Source organism: Cuculus canorus, chromosome 27 (assembly GCF_017976375.1).
Source record: "Cuculus canorus isolate bCucCan1 chromosome 27, bCucCan1.pri, whole genome shotgun sequence".
Taxonomy (NCBI): Eukaryota; Metazoa; Chordata; class Aves; order Cuculiformes; family Cuculidae; genus Cuculus; species Cuculus canorus.
Genome location: NC_071427.1, coordinates 4,969,659 through 4,987,074, shown reverse-complemented (window position 1 = coordinate 4,987,074; position 17,416 = coordinate 4,969,659). Strand labels below are relative to the sequence as shown.

At 50.1% G+C, this 17,416-nt stretch overlaps 1 long non-coding RNA gene across 1 annotated transcript; it reads right to left on the bottom strand.

The window, feature by feature from the left end:
- Positions 1-4,131: 4,131 nt before the first annotated feature.
- Positions 4,132-12,412, bottom strand: LOC128849234 (uncharacterized). Its single transcript, XR_008447245.1, has 4 exons — positions 12,171-12,412; positions 8,197-11,664; positions 7,518-7,671; positions 4,132-6,904 (listed from the first exon to the last, which is right to left on the bottom strand). It is a non-coding gene; the product is annotated as an uncharacterized LOC128849234 (long non-coding RNA).
- Positions 12,413-17,416: the final 5,004 nt, after the last annotated feature.

Below are 17,416 nucleotides of genomic sequence, written 5' to 3'. Positions count from 1 at the left end.
CATTTACAATGGCAAATGCTGTGCCGCTGGCTGTGGCTGCTCTTATTTTGCGTTTCCCCAAGCGCGGGGTTTTCACAGCAAACCTCAGCGCTGGGAGCTGAGGTGGGACACCTGCGCTTAGGGAGCGTTCTGGCAGTGAGGAGGTAGTGGTTTAAGGGTCAGCTGAGCTTGTACCATACCTGTGAGATCCAGAGCAGGAGTAACGCTCCTGTTCATGTCCCGTTGAAATGGTGGCTTCTAGAGGACAGCAAGACACACGAGTGAGGTGGCGAAGCCATATCGATGAGCTGAGTTCAAAGTCCTCCTAGAAGATATGACAACATAGAATCATAGAATCCCCAGGTTGGAAAGGACCCATTGGATCATCGAGTCCAACCATTCCTAACACTCCCTAAACCATGTCCCTCAGCACTTCATCCACCCGTTCCTTAAACACCTCCAGGGAAGGCGACTCGACCCCCTCCCTGGGCAGCTGTTCCAGTGCCGATGACTCTCTCTGTGAAGAATTTTTTTCTGATATCCAACCTGAACCTCCCCTGGTGGAGCTTCAGGCCATTCCCCCCTGTCCTGTCCTCTGTCCCTTGGGAGAAGAGCCCAGCTCCCTCCTCTCCACGACCTCCTTTCAGGCAGTTGTAGAGAGCAATAAGGTCTCCCCTCAGCCTCCTCTTCTCCAGGCTAAACACCCCCAGCTCTCTCAGCCGCTCCTCGTCAGACGTTCTCCAGCCCCTCACCAGCTTCATTGCTCTTCTCTGGACACACTCCAGAGCCTCAACATCCTTCTTGTGGTGAGGGGTCCAGAACTGAATACAGTACTCGAGGTGCGGTCTCACCAGTGCTGAGTACAGAGGGAGAATCACCTCCCTGGACCTGCTGGTCACACCGTTTCTGATCCAAGCCAAGATGCCATTGGCCTTTTTGGCCACCTGGGCACACTGCTGGCTCATGTTCAGTCACTGTCAACCATTACCCCCGGGTCCTTCTCCTCTGTACAGCTCTCCAGCCACTCTTCCCTTATATATCTACTCAGAAACCCCTTTGCAGCTGCCATGTATGACAATAAACGGCCTTATTTTCCCTCTAGCAGTGAAATAAGCAGCTTCAAAGGGGAGGAGTAAATCCATTTGATTGCACACGTTGCTGGGAATAACCCCGTTATTAGCAATGACCCAATCTATCTTTAGCAGTGTGGCCACCAAGCAGAGACAGCCTCATCTGCCAGAGCATCTCTGGGTTGCTGCTAGTATTTCCCATTGCAACGGAACAAGGACAATGGGAAAGGCCTCAACGGATAGAGACCTGTAGGAAGCAAACGGCAACACGGGGAGCTCGGGCTACAAATAATTGGGTGACAAACAAAACCTACCAGGGTCAATGTAACTTTAGAGCAGCCAGGCAAGGCTGAGCGCTCTCTGCTCCTACTTTTCTTCAAGCAAATGCGTGGTATCATGTGTTTGGTCGTGATCTGGTGGCCGCACTGGCTTGTTGGCTCATCTTCTGAAGGCAAGAGGGGCTTCTATACCTGGGTCGTGCGAAGCTGTCAAGCTCAGGGCTCCACTCCAGGATTTAGATGAAAATTCTCCAACGAAATCGATGGTAAAGCACCTGCGCACTTCACTACGGGAGGATGTTCTCACTTGGAATAGGTCAGATTCCACTCTCATTTATGCGATTATAAATCCAGTGTAGCTCCATTTGAAAAAACTGTTTGCGTCCAATGCAAATGAGATCAAGATCTGGCCCAGGCTGTTTTCTGTACACAATGGAAACGGACTGAATTATGGAAAACAGGAAACAAATCTGATGTAAATCTAAATGGAAATATGTTCTCTGTTACATCAGAATAAATTGGAAGCAAGTCTGTTGATGCTAATGGGATTCATCTGGATTTACACCAGACTGTGGCTCAGCATTTGTCAGTTGGCTGCGCACTGGCATCAAAACGCAAACAACGCTGCCTCATCTGAATAGTTTTGAACAATTTCTTTCTTTTCCTTTACATTCAAGCAATTGCCTGTCCATCTCAAGAGCTGATAAGCCTCTTCAAACAAAGAAACCCCTGAAAACAGATCCACAAATGAGCTCGTCTCTCGCTAGCGTTTTCAGAAGCTAACTGATGAGTCTGAAGCACTAAGCTTGGTTCTGGAGTCACTTAAATGCGCACCTTTTTCTCAGTGCTTGCGACGCGGAGCAGCAGCGTTGAGCTTGTGGGAGCACAGCCCTGAGCAGCAGCTGTTCTGCTTTCCCAGAGCACATCAAAGTCCCTGCCTTCCCACGAGCAGCGGTCAGGGCCAGCCGTTTCCTGGGATGCACAGGAGACCTTTCAGCAGATAAGCAAAATAGTGACTTACTTCCTGTCCTGCTGCGCTCGGTCAGATGGGCAGAGCGGAGCTGTATCCCTCCCTCATGGATCCAATGGAAATCCTGTCGTGTTGTTCCTGCAGGCAAGTCACTGCCCTTCCCTGAGCCACTGCGTAGCTGGAAGCCGTGGGAGCCCGTTGCTTGTGGGGCAACTCTTCATGAGGACAGGGAGAGGGTTAATTAACTTCTGAGCTGCCAATCTGGCTCCCTGGGTGAAAGCCACTGGAAAAGATAATGTTTGAGTAAGTGCACAACCACGTCAGCCCCTTCCCCTGAATCTCAGTTACCCTGGCTTCTTGCACAGCTCAGTTTTAAATCTGCGCTTGTGTTTTCTGTGGATAATTAGTAAAACGTTTCTTAATTAAAACAAGAGGAGGAGAAATAAGCAAACGAAAGCCCTAAATCAATGGGGTTCAGTAGTAACGGGGTGCCAGCCCGATCCCAGCCCTGCACAAGGAGGCACCGCATGCAGTCATGAGCAGCGCTGGAGCATGAAGTTTGTGTAACGCAAGAGAACCGGAGAAAGTCAATTTGCCAAGTTCCTCGCAGAGCCTGAGCAGCATCACAGCTTTTTCCTCCCTGCCTCTAAATGATCCGAGTGCACATGAGAATAAACCCTGCATGGGGGTGGGTATAATAGGAGCACCAACGCGGAGTCAAGAGAGAATCACAACTGCAAAGACATTTTCTGCTCCAGCAGCACAGGAAGACGGGAGGGCAGTGATTTGCTTTTATAGGACTAAAACTCTTTAGGCAAGGACCTTAGAAGTGGGAATAATTGTAATTTACTGTTCACACTGTGCAGTGGGGAATCAGCCCCAAGCTTGTATCTGTGACCTTTAGCTATAAATATGAGCTGGCTGTGCTGTGCAGAGCTCTGAGTGACTGGTCACACTGATTTTAGAGCAGCTCTCCCCAGGGCACAGCACTGCTTTACACAAGGAGGGATGGGAGAGCCCACGCTCAGTTCTGATCTCCTGTTCTGAAGAACTGAGTGGGTTTATGCCTGACTTACTTGAATACGCATGTAACCTGGCTTCAAGAGCTGACACAACCTTGACAAGATTCTTACTAAGTTAATTATTCTAATTAAACCCCATCCATGCTGGGTAGAATCCTCTCCGCGGCAGCATGGAGACCATTGTGAGCACAGAGCTGGGTCGTGTGTCAGAAATCAGGTTTGGCCATGATGGCAACAGAACAAGTTCACCTCTGAGCCCAAAGCAAATTTGCAAACTCCATCTGTTTAAAAAGAAATGCATTAACAAATTCCACCACTGATCTCCTGAAAGGCCATTTGAATGGGTTTGACTCTGCATTTGTTTTTTTCCTGGGAAATTTCACAGCACAAAAAGACTTTTATTTTCCTTCTTCATTTGCCAAGAATCTCTTTGAAACTTGTTTGCAATAGACTGAGCCCTGGGCAGATCTTCAGCTCCAGACAGACACGTCGGTACTGACCTCTGTGAAGAGATGCTGAGAGACACGAGCTCAGGGTCAGGAACACGGAAATGAAAGGACGAAACTGCGAGCTATGAAGCTTTTTGTCCAGGGAAGCAGTAACTCCAGGAAATGTGTTATTTCCTAAAGAACTGATTCTTCTAAAATGCAATCGTACCTATATGAGATCTGAATGTCCAGAACAGGTCTCACTGACCTGGTGCCTCCTTCAAGCAATCTCTCTTCACGCTGACAGTCTGAGGACGTCCCCGTTGTCCGCTCCGTGCCTGCGATGCCGGACGGGTTGAAGGAAAACAGCTCATTGTGAAAAAAGGCACGGTAAGTTTTTTAACTAGAAAAAGCCTTTGGCTGATAGTTCTTGCTTGTGAACTGGAGAACGGGGTGCTGTGGGAGAGAGTTTGGGTCATTTGACATTATTTTAGTGCTCCTACAAGCAAGTGCTGAAGGCTGCCAGTGCAACAGGTAATGTACAGGGATCGCTGTGTACAGATGCCCGGGTGAAGGAGCAGAGACGGGGACACGAGGTCGATGTGGGACAGAGCTCTGAGTAGAGGGTCACCTATAGACTCAGGGGACACCAACATCAGAAATAAAAGGAGAAATAAGGAAGAACGAGGAGCCTTGATGTAGCTCTGAGTACTTAAGCCCATTCTTAATATGGCGCAACCTTTCAGATTGCTGCAGTGCAGCAGAGAGGCCTGGATGCCTCAGAACCAAGTGCTGAGAGAGCCCTTCAGAGGAGAGTTGTGGGGCAAGACTGGATGACAACGAAGAGGGTAAAAAACCCCCAATCAGGGTCTAAGCCAGGGCTGGATTAAGCTCTGGATACATCAGGCTGGACCTGCCCATTCCTGGATTCTTATTGCTTTCTCTGAAGCTTTTTGTACAGCAAAAGGATGCCGGAAGAGAAGAGTCTCCTGCTGCTAAGCCTTCACCGTCACTGGGGAGGTGACTTTTTGTAGTTTAATAGTAAGTTGTCAGTTTTCAAGCCCGTCAGTGCAGCGCTGTTCTCCCACAGCGAGCAGCTCGTTTCAGCAAGGAGTTATTCCTGATACCTATGAAAGAAAAAAGAGCTTTCTTTCTTCTTTAAAGAAGAGAAGAAATAAGTCTTCCTGGCAGATTCCCTGTGATAGCATTGGGCTATTGGAGAACTTCCTAAAACCATTTATTATGGTAACACCAAAAGCTACCCTAAGAGACGACATAAGAAGGGAGCTCGTGGTGAGCGGCAGGGCTGGTCCCTCGGGAGCACACGCCAGCAATCAACCACAGGCTCCTGAGGAAGGAAAACAGACCTGGGGATCCTTCCAAGTGTCTGTTCTCTCCTAGTCCAGCTTCTGGAGGCTCATGCTCTGCTCAGCATTACCTCTCCTTCCTGTCCATGTTGACAATTTTCTATTTTCTTTCACTTTGAACATGGGGAAAGGAGAGGAAGCAGGTCTACAAAGAATTCCCAATGTGCTTCCCTCTCTGTCTGCTCCACACAAACAGTTGTTTTTCTCAGGGATAAAGGCAGGAGATAATTCTTCTAAGTGGCATTTAAGCTCCAGGTGGCTGCGGGAAGCTGCAGCTTTCTCCAGCTCCTGCAGAGACAAAGCCCGAGCCACAGGTTCCCCTGCTTCCCTAAACCAGGAGTTTATGAGGCATGTTTAGTGCCTGGCAGTGATTACAGCCCCACTCCTCCAGGGCTGCCCAAAGAGACTGGAGCAGCGGGGAACGACAGAGGATGCTCCTGTCTGTATCCTTTCTGGCTGTATCCTTTCTGAACTGCACTCATTCCACAGAGCAGGGGAGAGTTTCCTCTCAATCCTGAGCTGAACTCCTCGTGTTTCACCTCTGTTTCCCAAGCACTGAGCCCAGTTCAATCTCCTTTTACCCCTGCTGTGCTGGCAAGTGTTGGAAAGAGACCTTTGATCACGTTGGACAGAACGCTGTGGGTGATGGAGCAATACTTGCACTCCAAGACTCAACTCGAGTCTCATCAGCAGACGTGTGTGATCAGTTTGGCTCATTAGTTAATGAGGTTAATGAGGACACCTATAGGAGCCACCTGATACGAAAGAGGACTTGTCTAGCCACAGCGATTGCTCAAGGTGACACAGCAAATCGCAGGCAATGCTGGGAGCAAGCACAGCGGGGCAGGGCAGGGCTTTATTGCCAGGTCTCCTCCAGGTCTGCAGTCATCCCAGCCACTCTCTGGAGCAAGTGGATGGACACGGCTGTGAGCTTGAGGAGATGGCCCAAATTAAGTCTGGTGTTGGGCTCGTGGAACGGAAGATGCAAGATGTCACCATGCAGTCTAGGTTGGACAAGTTCTCCTCTACCATTAAAGCTCATGAACTTTAAAGAGAGCGTTAAAGCCTATCCACATATCCATTTGCAAAGAAACATGAGCCACTACCTCAGAGGATCTCCCTTTCCCAGGCAGCCTTATTGTCAACAGCATCAATAATGGGGTGTTACTATCGTTATCTGGTTTAAAGATTGATCACCCCAGAATTATACACCATTGGTGACAGAAACTGTCTCTAATTTGGACAGGTGGATGGAATCACCTCTCTAGTGTGCTAAAAGAATCAGAAGGAATATTTTGTCTTGCCTGGCTTATCTTAGCTAGACAGTAGCTATTGTCTCACCTGCTCTGTTTCTCTTCTCCCTCCCTGCCACAAGTGAAATGATTTGATTTTGAGCTGTACTTGAAGAAGGACTCACCTCAAATCAGATTTCAAAAGCCTTGACCGGAGTCCGATCTCAATGCTATCAATCTCCACCACGTCCGAGCACAGTCAGTCATGTAATAGGATGGATCAAGCAAGGAGAACGCATTTTGTGGGTCGCTGCAGCCACCTGCACACAGACACACACACACGAATTTGAGTTTGTGTGCACGCAAGCCAGCACGGGGCAGAGTAAGTGAGGAACTGCTTTGGTCAGCCAGCAGGGCACGAGTTTCCGTGCCCTGAGCCATCACCTTAGGGCCGTGCAATCCCTCACAGAGACTGTGGTTGTGTTCCTGCAAGTGTGAGCACACATACAGCGTAGCTTTCCTGCACGGCTCCGAGTGTGTCTGCGCAGACCCTGCATGCTGGGAGGCAAGAGGATGAAAGCAAGGAGGAGTTCACTGCTCACAAAGTGCTTTTCCTCTGCCCTTTCTCTTTCTACTTTGTTCCCACTAGTGCTGCATTACAGCCACCACCACTGGTCTCTGCCTCCCGGTGTGGGTCCCTGTGCACTGTTAGTTTCCACACAGACTGCATTGTTTGCCTTTTTTCCCTTTCCCCTCCCTGCTCGTGGTTGTTTTTTTAATCTCCATGTGTGGCACCAAAATCCCATCTGAACAGCATTCATCCCATCTGAACCTCTCCGATCCAGATGACAGGGGCTGTTGCTTTTGGAAGACCCAGCAGAAGCCCAAACAGAACCAACATGGAATTAGGAATTAGCAGGAGCATTTTCTCACTTCTTTTCTTTCTCTTTGCTTTTTTCTTGCTTTTGTTTTCTCCCCCTCTGTTTTCCTACCTCTAATTAAAAAGTGCTGGGCACAAAGCTGTAATGAAGGCCTGGACTCATTATTTTTGTTTATGGTGAAACCCAAGTGGAACAGAACTCTAAATGGGCTCTGGTCGAGCCCCATCTCCCTCCATAAAGAGGGCAATAAATATCAGCCACATTGATTTCCCTTCCCCGTGAACCCTTACCGTTCGTTCTGGTCTGAGTGCACTGTGCTTCTCCTCTGAGGTTTCTTTTGCTCTAACTGTTCTATTATCTGTTGTTGTTGTTAATCTGTTTTGAGTGTGTAATTGAGATCCTAGGAGGGAGGTTAGGAGAAAGCCCCTCGGGAAGGCATCTGACCTATATGAAGAAAGAGAAAAATAAAATAAATAAGGCCAGGCATTGAGGCCACCAGCTCCATTTACCTGGTGGGGCCATTTCCTTCACCAAGGGCTCGCATCCACCCCAGGCTTTGGTCTCTCTCTGTAATTAGTTCTGTGGATGTGTTCTTAACCTTTACTTGATTTTTGCATTGATTTCTTGGCCTTGGGGGAACATTCGCCTGTCCATTCCCTAGGCCTGATTTTCCCATTACTTGCAGTTTTCTGCTGAACTAGCGTCACAGTCGGAGACGCCGCGGGCAGAGGTAGGCTGTGGCCCCTCTTCCCTTCCCATTCGCACGCTGCGATTTCACCCGGCCCCAGTGGTACAGAACGCGCCGGGAGGTGATGTAGAAGATGTCTCAAAGCACAGAGAGCAGCTCCTCAATTCCTTTTGGGTTTTCCAGGGAATGAGGCATGGGCACGGCTGAAAGCCTCCCGAGAGGCCATCTGGGAACGGTGCGTTCAGCCAACCTCAGCCCTTGCTCGCTGGCTACCCACTCACCTCCGGCCACGGAGCCAGGCCGTCTGTCCTGAGCACTCCAACTTCCCGTCACCCTTGTTCGGCTGCTGCCGCCAGGACATATCACAAATACAAGGAATCCATTATTGCCTGCTCACTGCACCAGTTCCCGAATCTTGGCAGATAAAGAGTTCTTAGTGTTTTCTTAATGTCTCTTTGTAGTTCATTGGAGGCCTGGGAGGCATGCGGGGAAATGAGAATGTGACTCAGAAAGCCCTGTTCGGAGCCACGCGCTTCCTCTGCGATCTTGTTTGTAACCAGGCTATTAAAAGTAAATTATCCGAGCCAAGTGGCAATGCCGAAGCGTGAGGGCTGGGCGAGGGAAGAAACGCTTCCCTCTGGTGTCTCCAGATCCAAGCAGCTCAGCTCAGCTAGGTGAACCTGCCTCTTTCTGCTCACACCAGGAATTTTGTTGGTACAATGGGAGGATCCTTGATGCTGATGGTTGGGGACAAGGCTGGCTTGACTCCCTCTCCAGACCTGACGAGCAAGTGTCCCTCCCAGCTACAGCATGGGCATGTCTCGCTGCTCTGGACACAAAGCGGAGAAGAGAAGCGGGAGGTGCCCGTGAGATGCCAGCTCTGCTCTCTCTGAAGAATCCACCGGAGGAGCGGCTGTGGACTGACAGCTCTGCTTGCTGTCATGTTTCCATGGTGCTTCCATCACGCCTGTTTCCAGGGTTGTCTAATAAACTGAAGCAAATTGGGACGAGGGATTAGCAGGTGTTAAATGGTGCTCTTGAGCCAAGCCTCCCGCTCCGTTCATTATAAGGAAGTTCTCTTTTCTTCCAGGACTGAGTGCAATCCAGCCCAGGGCCGGGAGAGGAGCGGCTGCTGGCGTGTCCCTGCGTGCGCTAAGCAGCCGGGGCTCCTCCAGGTCCTGGCTTGTCTCTCGGTGAAGGTCAGGGCCTGTTTCTGTTGAAGCAATTTCGTATCACTCAGTAGAGGCTGGATCAAGCCTTGAAGGAATCAGACTCTGCTTCAGTTCATACAAGCGAGCTTGGCCTCCCAAAACCTCCTCTTTGATCCCCCCCCATTCTGTTCAGGAATCTCACCGAGCAGATCTATCGACTTTCCATGGAGAGAGGAGATGTCCATGTAAAAAATCACGCTGCTGAAGGGTTTATAGAGGTGATATTGACCTTCCCACAGACGCTGAGGAGAACAGAAAGCTCCGCTTCTCTGTAAAACCAAACTGAAATTGTATTTGACGAGTTCTATAAATGCTTATAGATTTTTTATTTTTTCCTACTTTGGCCAAAACATCTTTTTCCCTACAAAGGCCGGAGGCAGACTATTTACAGAGGGGAAACACTTCTTTGAAAACTATTTGTGCTGGCAAATCATCGCAAATTTGCGAGCTCCCAGATGCATCTAAATAAATAATAGCAGAACTTTGGCTGCATTTGTGAAAAATGCATTGGGTTAAGGGCTTGTTTCAGGTATAGTCGGGATTTCTAAGTCAGGCTTACGGAGTATTTACCAGCTTTACGGAGTTTGCAATGGCAGCAGTACCTGGGCAGCCTTGTGGGAAGCAAAGCCAGGTTGCACCCACCTCAAACCCTGTTTTTATTGTCCCCGGGGCAACATCAGCTCACCAAACCTCACGTGGTGCTGGGCTGGATAAGGCTGAGCAGGCCAGAGGAAGGTCCATCCTAGTTCTGAGCTGGTGCCCCGGAGGGGTTCCATGCCACCTCTGTCGACTTTTAAAAGGTGCAGGAAAATGCCAATTCTTTTTAAGAGCAGCTCAAATCTTCCGTTCTGGCTGCTCGTTTCCTCCCGCAGCTCCTATCCTGACAGGAGCTCATCGCGTATCAGCATCACTTGCCCTAAACCCTGCAAACCATCCACTAAGGCTCTTCCCTCCCTTGAGCCAGAGCGTCTCCAGCAATCAGAAAATGCCTTAAACCAAGAGCTGGATCTTTATTTGCTTTGCGCCTCTCAGCTTCATGTTTTCGAGGTTTTTCTGCCATGGAGAGTATTGAAATGTTCCTCTCATTTGAAGGAAAGCTGAGATGATCTGTGTCACAGGGGGCTGAGCGCTGCAATAAAGAGCCACCACCTAACGCGCTGTGCCCACAGCAACCTGTTGTCTGAGACAGCCTAAACCAATCCATTTTTACAGAGCACTTAAATATCCACTAATTAAAAATGTATAAGCTCTTGCCACGTGCAAGTTTCATAAAGCACATGATCCCTGTTTTCCTCAGAAATCTCTCTTTTTCTTCCCACTGAGTCTTTTATTTCCCTACCAGCTCTGAGTCTTCTCTCTCTGTCTTTTCTCAGCCCCTGATGGCTTTGCTCACTTCATCCTCTGTCATTTGTGGCTGGATCAGAACATATTTCTCAGGACGTTTGACTCATCCATCATGTAGATAATCAGAAGGAAACCCCTCAGTTTCCAGCTATGAACATCCATAAAAAGCACCAAGAAAAAAAACCCTCACCTTGAACTTCCCTTCCTGCTTTGCTTTTCATTTCGTTTGAGAATCTGACTTGACAGTCTTCGCCCTGGCAAAAGTCCCACTGAAGTTATTAAGGGCAAGAGCTTGTCAGGATTAAGAGGAAGGATTTGAAATATCTGTGAGTGATAGCAATATCCCTGGTTCTATTAGGCCGGATAAGTATTCGCAAAGGACATTAACCCTGGTGCCTCGAGCCAGCTGCTGACGGCCCTGGGGCGGGAAGGAGAGGATGTTTCCAATGCGGACGCCTGTAATGAGGTTTTGCATCCCTTCCCTTGCATGGCCAAACTCAAACCACTTCTGCTTAAAGAACCTATTTGACCCTCAGAAACAGGATGCTGTTAAAAATGAATGGGCAGTGAGAACCGAAATGGGAATGAAGACCTAAAACCTGACCTTGGTCTGAGTGTGTTGGTGTCCACGAGATGATGACACAGCGAGCGCTGCCCAAACAGTTGCTGCCTGCAATGCTGCTCCGAGGGCTGGATTGGGGCAGGCACCTAACCAGCACTGCAGCCACTGACTGCAAACGTTTAGCGACTGGAGCAGAAGCGCCATGACCAGAGCTTGCTGCAAGCTGGAGCAAGGTTTGCTGTCTTCTGGCATCTCAGCATCCCTTCTCTACCAACGTGAACTTCTATGGCTTCTCTGCTCTCAGTTCTCGGGGAGCGACATCGCACACCAAAGGTTCCCTTGGCCTATCTGAAGGGCAAATATGACTCCTGGGGCAAAGGGATGAAGGCGAGTGCATGGGGAAAGGAGAAATCGGGATGCAGTCAGTTAAAAAAGCTTTTTTTACATCTTTCTATGCTTTCTTGAGCCCACAGAGATGACAGTGGAGGACAGTTTCCACATACCTGAACAGGCGGGCAGCAGCCTGTGCTCTGCACCCTAAACTGGAGCCCTGCTCCCGGCTTCTGCTCCGGCCACCTCCGCTGCTGTAATTCCTGGCAGCTACATGTGCACGTGATTCGTTATCCCTTTTGCTGGGGGCAAAGCACATTAGGGTGGATGTGAAAACCAAATAAACACTACAACAAATTTAAAACAAAACCAGCATTTCCGAGGCTGTGTTCCATTCCCGCCACCCACCCCCGTTTATAACTAATTGGGGCTTTGTTATATTCTCTCACCCAGCGACAGATAAACACTAAACTCCACTGGTTAACAATAATCACCCTAATTATGCCAAGATGACATTTACAATACAGGCAATTGCTAATCCATTACCTCACTCTGCTGAATACTAGAACACTCAAATTAAAAGTTATTCACCCTCAAAGAACAATGTTTTAGTAGCTGACACAGCTTAGTAAAGGAATTTATTAAGGTAATTTGCAGTTTTCCCATAAATAAAACATTCTAGAGCTCTGCCGTCCTCCCCTCCCCAAAATAATCTCTTTTGTGATGAATCTTTTTTTCCCCTCTCTTGTCGTGCAGTTACAGGAATTACAATTGAAGCTGTCAGACAAAGCTACGCCCTTACATTTACCTGAAAGACAGCAGAGCGCTTTTCTTCCACCCCTTCAGTTTCTTTTGGAGAATGGGTGTGATCCTGAGTGGTTTATGTGTATGAAGGAGGTCACGGTGGTAAAACTTCGGCCAACTTGGGGTTTTGATGATAGCTGATGAAGGCACCAGGGAGCTGTGACCAGCAGGAGATGCGCAGTGCGTGGTGGTCGACGGTGCAGTGTGACAAACCAGAGGCGACTGCAGGACTCTGGACTTCATCAGGGAGACGCTGAGGAGGAAGCAAAAGGGCTGTGAGTCTCCTCAAGTCTGGGCTTCACCTCAAGCACAAGGGTAAACTGTGAAGCCTCTGCTTACGTGATGACCCAAACCAAAGCCAAGCAAGAACCCAAATGGGGGCTGACAAACACATCCCAGCCCATAGTGTGAGGAGAAGGGAGGCACCTGGAGGTTGATTCCAGTACTTGGAGGCCTTTTTATTTCAGCAATCTCTTTATGAGTCTTCTTCCAGCATCAAAACACTCACAAAAGGGGAAAATAACCCTCAGGATGGGAAGGAGCTCCACTGACAAATATTAATGGGGGAAGGAAGGGGTTAAACAGTCATAAAACTATCAGATTTGGGTTTCATTGCACTGCCCGAGCTGCTCCTTGCACCTGGTGCTGGCAAAGACCCTGCCAGCAGCAGATCCAGCTAAAGGATGGAGCAGGAGGGGAAGTTTGGGGTTTGGTTTTTACTGTTATCACAGCAGCTCTGGCCAAAGCCATTTGCAGTAAAGCAGCAAGCAGCAAGCCAAGCGTCCCTGCTAACCCATCGCTGCCGTGTGCCGGCCACCTGCAGCGGCAAAGCCAGCATCCACCGAGCCGCGCAGACAGCCCCAGCCCTGCATGGCGTGACCAGCTTGCGGAGAAACTGGGTGTCGAGGGCAGCACCCGCCAGGCTGGAGGACTTGGAGCGGAGCTGCCGTACATCTGTGCCCCTGCACCAGGCTGCTTCTGCCTGGGCATTTCATCCCAGCGTGAAAAAAGAAAAGACACGAGCCATTTCTCTGGGATGTTAAAGCTCTGGCAGCTGGGCTGGAGCAGTAGCTCCGGGTGGAGAGCAGATGTCCAGAGACCCGGTCAAACAGCCCCCTGCACACGCAGCTGCACTGCCCGGCTCACGGACACCCTGGGTCCCTCCTGTCTCAGCTGGGTTCAATTTACTCGGTTTATGCACGTTGTCACCGCAGCGAACTGTGACTCCCCAGCGTTCTGCCCCACCCACGCAGGCCACAGCGCACGTGACTGTCGCGATGCCCACTATTTGGGACGTGATGGCGAGCGCTGCTTTATTCTGTGCTGCCCCACAGAGATTCTGCCCCCAGACGAATGTGCTGGAGTGGAGAAACCCTGGCTCTGCCTTCCGGACCAAAAGCACCTGCGGCATTCGGGAGCAGCTCTGAAATGGTGCACACGGCGAGGCACCCCTCGCGCCTCGCACGCAGCCTCTGAGGTTCGGTTCCTCCTGCACGATGCGCTCGTAAGGTCAGCTCGGGCCCTTCTGTCCAATGGGGACAGATCGCAGGGGGCAGCTCTCGTAAACGAAGATCCACGGGCGCTGCGATCACCGCTAAGCCTTCTCCCCCAGCTCCATTAAGAGACTGTTTTCCTGCTCACCCTCTCTGCTTTTAGTTGCTCTGTCTCCTGCTTCTGCAGTTTTCCCTGCCTTCCTTCTGAGCTCTAACGGACCGGGCTCCGCTCCAGCCCTGAGCTCCTGCGCGGACACCCAGGGCAGCATCCAGAATCGCTCCTGGGCAAGAGCATTGCTGCAGAGGAAATCTGGGCGAGAAGGTGTGTCATAGATCAACTGAACCTCACAGGGGTGCTTCTGCCTGGGACAAAGTGCGTTAATTTAAAGGAATTTTATTCCTTCCCAAGGGGGGGTAAATGCCATCTGATTAAAACCACTTGAATGACGAACAGGAGAGTCTGCCGGGGAGTTAATGGCCGGGAACAGGCAGCAAACAAAGCTGGGCAACGCTCGTCACAGCAGGGTTCAAACTTCACCACATAACTTCTCATGACCCGAAAACTGTATTTCATCTCACCAGACAAACCGACAGCCCCGGTTTGTTCAGCACATCAAGGCAGTGAATACATGCCACGCTTCCCTTCTCCCGCTCAGGGCCACGCAGTGCTGTGAACACGCGAGCGTGGGGGCAATACCAGATCAGAGAACAACTCTGCACCACGGCTTGGAGGGACGCAGGGACAGCCCTGCCTCAGCCCCGACGGCTCACCCAGCCCTGGACCACATCACCCATCACATCACTCAAGCCCGTGGTGCCTCCAGTCCCAGTTCTCACTGTCATTTCTCTCTTATTTTCCTCTTTTTTTTCCCCAACCTGTTGCCATAAACCAGTTTTTCATTCCCCCTCCACTCCTTACCAAATTCCTGCCCAGTTCAACCAGTATGTGGCTCAGCCATTTCTCCGCTGATGGAAAGCTCAGGCAGCATCTTGGTGGCCGTTCAGCCCCACTTCCCATCTCACTGGCTGTGCCAAATCCCAGTTTAGACTCTCAGATCTGAACCCAGAGCCAGGAATGCTGGAGCTGAAGTTTGACTCATCTCTACTGAATTGAGCAGAGGGAGACAATGCATCAGCCAGAGAGGGAACAGCGTTTATCCTACAGCATCTCTTTACAGGAAGGAGAAGCTCCTCTGGCCTGGAACCTTATTTACTCTGAATGCACCTGAATTTTGGTGGGGAGAAGCCCCCACTGCTCCGTGTTTGACGCTGACTCAGCCCCGATATGAGCAGTATGGGAAACCAGTGCCACCCAGCCAAGGATCTACGATGGATCGCAATGACCGATGCTGCTGTTGAGCTGTGAGGAGTAGGAGGGGACTCTTTGCTTCATTCTTAACAGCACAAAAAGACAGACTCCCTTGTTTCTCACCAACCACCATGATTTTCTGCCTTTCCCATTCCGAGCTGCATTTCTTCTCTGTCAAGCCCCCGCTTTTATCAGACAGCGCCTGTTTTTCACACTGAAGATGCATGGAAGAGATGGAAAAGAAAGAAACAAAGGAAAAAAAGAGGGAGAGAAAGAAGAAGGAACAACATTAAAATCAATAGTTTCTCTTCCTCTCATTTTAGGTCAGAAGAAGTTCTCCCAACTTTCTAAAGGCATATCGGAAAAAAAAAAAAAGAGATTCAGTAAATCCATGAACATGCAGTTATTACTTAGCAGACAAATTGCATTTCTTCCGAAATGTTCCAAAATGCATTCATTTCAGAGTACATTACTTTCATAACACTGTGAGGAACATTAAATGAGAATTTCCCCGACGTGGCTGCTGAGCCCGTTTTGATTTTTCAGCGCCTGCCATGGAGCCCAGGGTAACTAATGAAAAGCTTCTCGAGAAGTGACAATCTTGTCTCGCAGCCTCGCCCGTCGAAGAGATTGCAACATAAAACAGATGAGTGCCCTGCTTGACAGCTAATTGTGTCGGGCTTAATTACAACAAGCAGAATTTAATCGGCTGTGCAGTGCAGTTTTTAGGACGGGGGAACCATCTGGAATGTACCTCGCTCCCGGGCTGATGGAGGGGCGGCAGCACTGGGTTTCAAAGACGGGGAGTGACGGTGAGTGGATCTGAATGCAGGAGAGGTTCCCTCCTCCGTGTATTTCATTTGAGCCATTTGATGAATTTTAGAGATATTTATGCAAACCTGCACGCCGCTGCCTCGCAAAGAGGTTTTGGAAGCCTTCCCAGGCTCAGTTTGATGAGCTCCTTTCTCCCACGTGGCCCCACGCTGCAGCCGGGCCTCGACTCTGAGCTGTCAGGTTCCACATATTGAGACACTCTCGATCTCTCGTCTCTACCTCGGTCACGCTGCCGTCCTCCCGCTGCCGTCCTCCCGCTGCCGTCCTCCCGCTGGCTCCAGCGCGTGCGGGCAGTCCCAGCGCAGGACAGAGCTCTGTCAGCCAAGGGCAAGTGCTGCAAGACCAGGGTTCTCAGGGTTATATCGGCATGGAAATACGTGAAAGGGAAGGGGATCTCCAGGCTGTCAACAGGATTAGAATAGAAAATGGAATAGAAAAAGTTTGGAAAAGACCTCTAAGCTCATCCAGTCCAGCCGCCAGCCCAACCCCGCGGTGCCGACTAAATCATGTCCCAAATTGCCACGCCTGCATGCTTTTTGAACCCCTCCAGAGATGGAGATTCCCTCACTCTCCTGGGCAGCCTCTGCCAACACTTCATCGCTCTTTAGTAAAGACATTTTTCCCCAATATCCAGCCTAAACCTCTCCTAACGCAACTTGAGACCATTTCCTCTTGTCCTCTCAGGAGGATAGGAACGACAGGAGGGAAGAATCAGCCCTTCGCATTGTTAGGCATCCTCCTTTGAGGTGGGACACCCATGGAATACGGGCTGGGGAATGCTCCAGCACTGACCCTGGTAAGGCTGATCCTGTCTCCTGCTGTCCTCTGGAGAACACAGGCTGTTGATAACAGACTGGCTCCCCAACAACCGCAGGCTGAACCAGTCCTTCATTTTCTCCCCAAATAGATTTAACACACAGCTATTAAATAGCCCTTTGTCATGTCAGAACAAGGAAGAATGAAGCACACATTTCAAAGCCTTCGGAACAACATCATCAACAACAACAACAGGCTCTTGCTAGTCAGGAAACCTTTGGTACTGTATGCTCAGCAATAGCCTCTGCCCACAGACAGTCCCTGCAGGCAGGAACAGGGCTATTCCACCCGAGGAGCTCCGTAGCTGGAGCAGCACTGCCAAGGAGTGAGGCACAAGCAGGGCCTGGCTCCAAACCGCCCTCATTCACACACAAAGCTGCTAACGCCCATGTAGAGGCGATTTATCTACAACTGCCCCAGCCCATGGCATGCCTGCAGTGCCCTGGCAAAGAATTCATCACTGCAGGCTTCCAGGACCAAGTCAGTCACGAGTAATGCCTCTGAGCATCCTGGGTCTGCAGCGTACAGCCAGATTCCTCACTTTGGGGGTGTTCTCCAGCAGTACCTGCAAATATATGGAACCCTCGGTATCCACTGTTTTCATCCACCGAGGTTTGAGCCTCAGCAGAGACCTCTGGGGATCCTAACATCCCCCAGCACAGTCCTCACGTCCTCTCCCAGGCTTGAGTGTTTAACCCACGGCCTTCCTTGCCTCTCCACGGCTTGGCATTGCCTGCTGGGCCCTTCGTGGTGGTTGCTATTCCTGGCCACAGGGCTCTAATCTGCTTCTCAACTTCA